Genomic DNA, 6,084 nt, shown 5'->3' with positions numbered 1-6,084 from the left:
ATTTCTGCCATCTGGGCAAACTTGGTTTTCTGTACTTTAGCCTTCTCAACTCTTAGATAGAAATAGGTTGTCCTTTGCTCCTTTTGGTAGTTTTAAGACATTAAAAACAAGTCCAGACACTGTAGTTAACGTTTTATGTCTTATCTTGGGAAGGTGGTGTCTGTACCAAGCTTCCTGGCAAGTCTCAAGTATGCTCTCCCAGGGGGCTGAGGAAATAGTTTATTCAAACTCAATATTCTAAACACCCTCAGACCCTATAAGTTGCCTACAGCAACTTTGCAGGAACAATCGACAAAGTAAAAGATGGTTTTCCATAGGGCCAGGGTGGGGGACTGAAGGGAGGCAGCATGAATTTGGACAGGGCCACTGGGATGAGAGCATGGACTTTCAAAGTCGCAATACACATTTTGGGCTCGAGTGCTCTAAGGAATTGATCAAAAATACCAGTAACAGAACTGCAGGAAGACCAAGACATGGTTATAATCCCATCAAGTTGCTAACTGAATCTCTCCCTTCTTGGAACAAATGTCTCCCCCCACACTGGCTGGCACCAGCTTTGTCTGTGATACCCATTGAGAAATGGTCTCTGCTGTTAAACAGTCTCCCCACAACTGACTTTATACTTTCTGCTTAGAAAAAAATCCCTTGCTTTGAAAGAGTAGGAAGCAGGCACCAGAATTATTACTCCAAGCTTGAGTCTTTGTGTGCTGCGGTGACCTAAGTACTCTATAAGCAGCATTCTTGACATCCTGACCTACGCAATAAATAAGGGAACCAGGCAAGTGTGAAATGCCTGAGCTTGAAAGCAGTAAGTATGCTGTTTTGAAATAGACTATGACCTAGTTTTTGCTTTTCTGATTTCTCTGTCCTTCAACCTTACTCCAAATTACTGAGGCATTATTACACTAACAATTCACACGTGAAGCCCAACCCCGGGGCAGTGCTCTGGTTTGGCTGCGGTGTGGAGAGAGCAGATCATGCTGCTTTGTACACATTTACTTCTCCCAGGTTGGTGACATAGTCAGTGCCTGGGAAATTGATGTGTGCGGAAGATGCAGAGATAATGAAAAGAAGGGATTGGGACTCATTCCTGTGTTAATCTAAATTAATGTTATCACGTCTGAATTTTATAAGCACTAAGATTTACAATTTGAAACAGTTTTCACTTTGCAAAACTGCTTCTGTAGAGTAGAAGTTTTCACCACTGAGCTGGGCTGTGGTGGAGTTGATTCTGACCCTCACTTTGTAGGGCAGTCGTCCCCAGTGGGGAGGGTTTGGAGGGGGGCTCATGGGCGGTGGGAAGAATATATCAAGACTTTGATTTATATTTACTTTCAGGCTCAACCTTATTCGGTTCCTCACTTTGAGTGTGTTATAAACTATACTTAAATGTTAGTTTATTAGTACATGTAGATGATTTATGAATGAAAGGTTGAACTACAAGCAATTGTTGATATTCAACCATTTTGATCTTCAAAAATGACAGTCATCACAGTTTAACCACATACGCATAGTAGAGGTATATATGCTCCAAGGTTTTACTATTCGTGTACAAGAATAAACTAGAGACCCCCAGGACAGTACAACCCGCCCCAGATCCCCACCTGCACCCCCATAACTTACTTCTGTTCTCCAAGGGGCCTTTACAATTTTAATTTAAACGAGCAATACAAATGGCATACAGTCAGGTACTCTAAACGTTCAGAGAAACTTCTCTAGTAACAAACTATAGAAATGATCCCTGAAAGTATAGTCTTTCAAATGGCAGGCATTCAAACGGTACTGAATTGAGTCAACGAAACGTCAGTCCACCTGTCTCAGCTACCAGCTGTCCTTCCCAGAGACAGTTTCTTGTGTATCCTTCCAGAGGAACTTGGTACATATGTGAGCAATATGCACACGTACATGTGTCTCACAAAAATGGTAGTGTACGACGTGCACTGATAGAACCTTGGTTTTTTTCATCTAGCAGTACAGCTTCGAGAATGTTCTGTCATAGCAGCTGCCTCATTGTTTCTATTGGCTACTTAATATTCCATTGCATGTGTATACCAAAATGTATTTAACCAGTCCTCTACTGATGACGTTACAGTTATTTGCCATCTTTCGCGGTTTCAGACTCGTGTTTTACACACCTCATTTTGCAAGTATGTGAAGTACTTGTAGGATAAATTCTTAGCAGTGTGATTGCTGAGCCAAAGGTTGTGTGTCAAAGGATTAAAACACACAGATCTCATTGTAACTTCATCTTCCAGATCATTTGTTAAAAACGAATGCTTGTAGTTTTCTTCTTTTCCTTTCTTGTTCCTTCAGTTCTTGAGAATTTTTTTCCATTGATGTTTACCCTTTTTATTTTACATAGTCCTATTTGTTGGAATGACTTTTTACATTGCTTTTTTTTTTGTAATTCAAAAGTTTCTTTTTAAACATTTTAATTAAATTTATTGGGTGACATTGGTTAGTAAAATTACATAGGTTTCACGTGTACCATTCTATACTACATCATCTGTATATTGCATTGTGTGTTCACCGCCCAGAGTCACTTCAACATGGATGGATCCTGAGATTATCATGCTAAGCGAAATAAATCCAACAGAAAAAGTCGAGAACCATATGACTTCACTCATATGTGGGATGTAAAACTGAAAGCAGCAAAGGAACAAGACAAACAAAAACTCATAGACACAGACAACAATTTACTGGTTACCAGAGGTAAGAGGGAAGGGGATGGTAGAAGAGGGAAAAGGGGGTCAACTATATGGTGATGGAAGGAGAATTTTACTTGGGTAATTTGTTACTCAGAACAGTTGGCATTTTCTATAGCTTTAAATTTTGTAGGTGCCTTGACTGTGACCTCTGGTGCTGCTTTCCAGGGTAGAGCTGCAGGATGCCATTAAGAATTCCATGTTTTTGCCTTTGAACTTGAACTTACTTTCCATATTATTCTCTTTATTGTTTTCAGATCCTGCTGAAGATCCTTTAGGCCCTTTGTTCAGGCCAGTGCTGGTGGCTTGGGTGGCTAAGCTGGCCCCCTGGTCCGTAGGCAGTCATACCAGTAGGAGCCAGCAGGTGGCAGGTAGAGCACCAGGATGGCCCTAGCCTTTGCTAGGCTCTTTGGAGAGCAGCCAGAATCAGAGCCTTTGGGCTCTTTTCCAGTGACCTGTCCTTCCAGCACCATGCCCAGCTCAGTAGAGGTGGGGGTGGGGTTGCCTGATCCTTTTCTCCCACCTAGTTTTGCAGCCATTTCTTAAATGAGTGAGTAGTTTAAGATTGCCAGCAGCTGCCTTGAGTTGGGCTTCAAGAGGCCACACCCCAGGATGACAGCTTGGTGCCTACTCCCCCTCCAGGAACTAGCTGGAAGGATTTACATACCATGGCCTGGGATGGCTTGGGTTTCCTTAATTGTAGGGCCCTACTTCCTGTCTCTTTCAGCCAAATCTCCCACACCCTTCCCATGAACTAGGAGGTCCCCAGAACAGGCTCTTACTCACTGCCCTCTACTCCACCCACTCTGCTATGTTCTAGGGGGAAAAAATGAGCCAGAAGTTTGAGAAACTGTGGGGCAAAAGTACTAACTAACCCTTGGCCTGCCTTTGGGGGCATGAGCCCTGAGGACCAGCTGGGTCCAGAGCTCAGGTGGCTGGCAGGACCCCCTTCTCCTAGATTTGTAGCCCATTGAATCCCCGTTTTTCTGTTGCTCACTCACTCTGTCTCCGACAGAGACCTGCCCAGCACTTCCTTCATGCAGGAGTCTTCCCCTTCTGTGTTGGGGAGACAGACTCTGGCTTTTCCAGGAGACATGGGGGAGGTGGGCTGGTAGGAAGAGGGAGGAAGTGGCAGCTGCAGTGGTGAGCGGTGACCTCTTCGCAGCCACTCCCCCACACTACCCTGCAGGAGATTAGCCATGTTTGGGGTGTTAGCAGCACTGGAAGGCCCTGGGAGAGGTGCTCCCCTTGAAGCCCTAAAGCTCTCCTGCTCCTATTTTAGGTCCCTAGATTTTTAGAGACTGCTGGATTTTCCTCAGGCTGGTGAAGTGGGTGGGGACACCCAGGACCGGGAATTTCATCCCATTGTAGGCCAGTTCATTCTCTGCCAAGGAGGCTGAGGTCTCCACAGGCATCCTCCTCCCCAGGCGGGGTTAACCTGTGTGTGAGACAACTTGCAAGAAAACTCAGGGTCAGGCCCAGGGTGAGAGCCCCAGGGTGGGGCCTGTGGGGGTTCAGGGAAGGACTGGCAGGAGGCCATCCTCTGTGAGCTCCCCGGGACCATTTCCCAACAAAGCGGGAATTTGCATACTCATTGGTTTCCCCGTCAGCTTCTGAGCTCCTGGAACCAGGAAAACTAGAGGAGGAAATAGCACACAGGGCAGCTACCCAAGTTTGACCCCCTCCAGTGCCTCAGCCTCAGCTTCTGCCTCAGGATCACTGTCCAGGCCCTGCCACTCTCTCCTTCACACCAGCCTGAGCCCATGTGAACCTTACAAGCTGTCTTAAGAGGCAGGCCAGGAAGCTGAGGCTTGGGGAGGGGAGGGCAGTTCCCCAGGGCCACACAGCCAAGGAGAGGGACTTGAACCCAGGCCTTCTTTCTCTCATGCTGCCATCTCAAGAACTGAGATACCCTTTTGTCAAATCTAGAGAGACCCAGGGATCATTGTGTCCCTTTTACAGGTAGGGACACTGAGGCCCCCTTCATAAAGGTGCTTCAGAGAGTAGGGCAAGAGGTCGTGGGGAGAGCTTCACAGTTAAAACCCAAGTCATGGGAAAGAAATATCCTGGGCATTGGGCCTGGCAGCCTCTGAGTGGCTCTGCCCGGAAGTTAGATTGAGAAAGAGGCCTGAGGGGAGGCTACAAAGCCTGTTAGCCAGCCCAGCCAGCTGCGGCTGCCGGGAAAGCACGGGATGCAAGTCCAGGCCAACGGCACTGAACTGACTCAGCCCTCCCCAGCCCAGCCCAGCCCCAGCTGGCACCTGCTATGTGGGCTCTGATGCCCTTGTTGGTGCCTGGCAACAAGCCAGCAGGGCCAGACACGGCCTCCAGACATCAGCCCAAACCAGCCTGGACCTGCTGCCCTCGCCCACTCCCACCTATTGTAGGATCTGCTTCCGCCCCTCCCCCCCCCAAAGCAGAAGCAGCAAATGAGCAAGAGTTCAGCTCTGGTCAGGGACCAAGTGTGAGCCCTCAAGTCTATGGACAGTCAGCTGGTGGGATGGAAAGAGGGGTGAAGGCACCCTATTCTGCTTCCAGCCTCTGGATGCCTCCCGGCCTTCATGCTCCACTGGGGTGCAGCTAGAGGGGGGCTTGGTGGCTGGGGCTGTTGGGTATCTGCTGCTGAGCAGGTGGGTGGCGTGGTCCTGCCTCTGTCATGCTAGAGGGATTTCTATATGAATGTAAACGTTAAGAGGGTTATGAGGTATGGGTGTTAGTTGGGGCGCCCCCACCTCCTCCACCCCACTCAGGGGCCTGAGAATCACTGTAAACTAGTGCCTGGGGCCCTCCCTTCGTCAGGTTTGTGGGGCCAGGGGACCTGAACTTGAGGCCCGGTCGGTCTGTCCCCCTCCATGGGACTTGGGCAAGTCACTCAGCATTGCCATTGGCTGATAATGAACAGGACAGTCCGGTATTTTTGCTTCCTGTCCCATAAAAACAAAGGCCCATGGATAGCCTTTTAACCTGCAGTACAGTTGTTGATTGGAAACGATATTTTATAAATAAGGCCATGAGATTTCTTTGTGCAGCTCCAATCCTCCCTAGGAGGCTGGAAGCCACAGGCAGGGGGCACCTGGCGAGCATGCTGTGGACTGTGCGTGGGCTCCTGTCTTAAGTGCAGGCTTCTAAGGACGCTCAGCATGAGGAATGGGCTGGGGGGCCCAGCATGCAGGGAGCTCCCCAATGTGGCATTTGCAACATGCTGCACAGCTGCTCTGCGGCAGAGCAGTTTCTTAAAAAAAAACAAAATGTACAGATACCATAAAAGCTTCATAAACAATAAGTACAGATTAGGTGAGATGTTCAAAGATATGCGTATAATTATTAAAACTCTATTTTTTCCATTTCCCCTGCTGGTGGTGTTTGTTTGGGGATCACC

At 47.9% G+C, this 6,084-nt stretch overlaps 1 pseudogene; it reads right to left on the bottom strand.

Annotated features, from left to right (window-relative positions):
• Nucleotides 1-1,680: 1,680 nt before the first annotated feature.
• Nucleotides 1,681-1,757, bottom strand: LOC141572616 (small nucleolar RNA U3; annotated as a pseudogene).
• Nucleotides 1,758-6,084: the final 4,327 nt, after the last annotated feature.

The sequence above is a fragment of the Rhinolophus sinicus genome, linkage group LG06 (genome assembly GCF_036562045.2).
Source record: "Rhinolophus sinicus isolate RSC01 linkage group LG06, ASM3656204v1, whole genome shotgun sequence".
NCBI classification, from domain to species: domain Eukaryota; kingdom Metazoa; phylum Chordata; class Mammalia; order Chiroptera; family Rhinolophidae; genus Rhinolophus; species Rhinolophus sinicus.
Note: the sequence above shows the minus strand (reverse complement) of the source record. Positions and strands in the feature narration are given on the sequence as shown.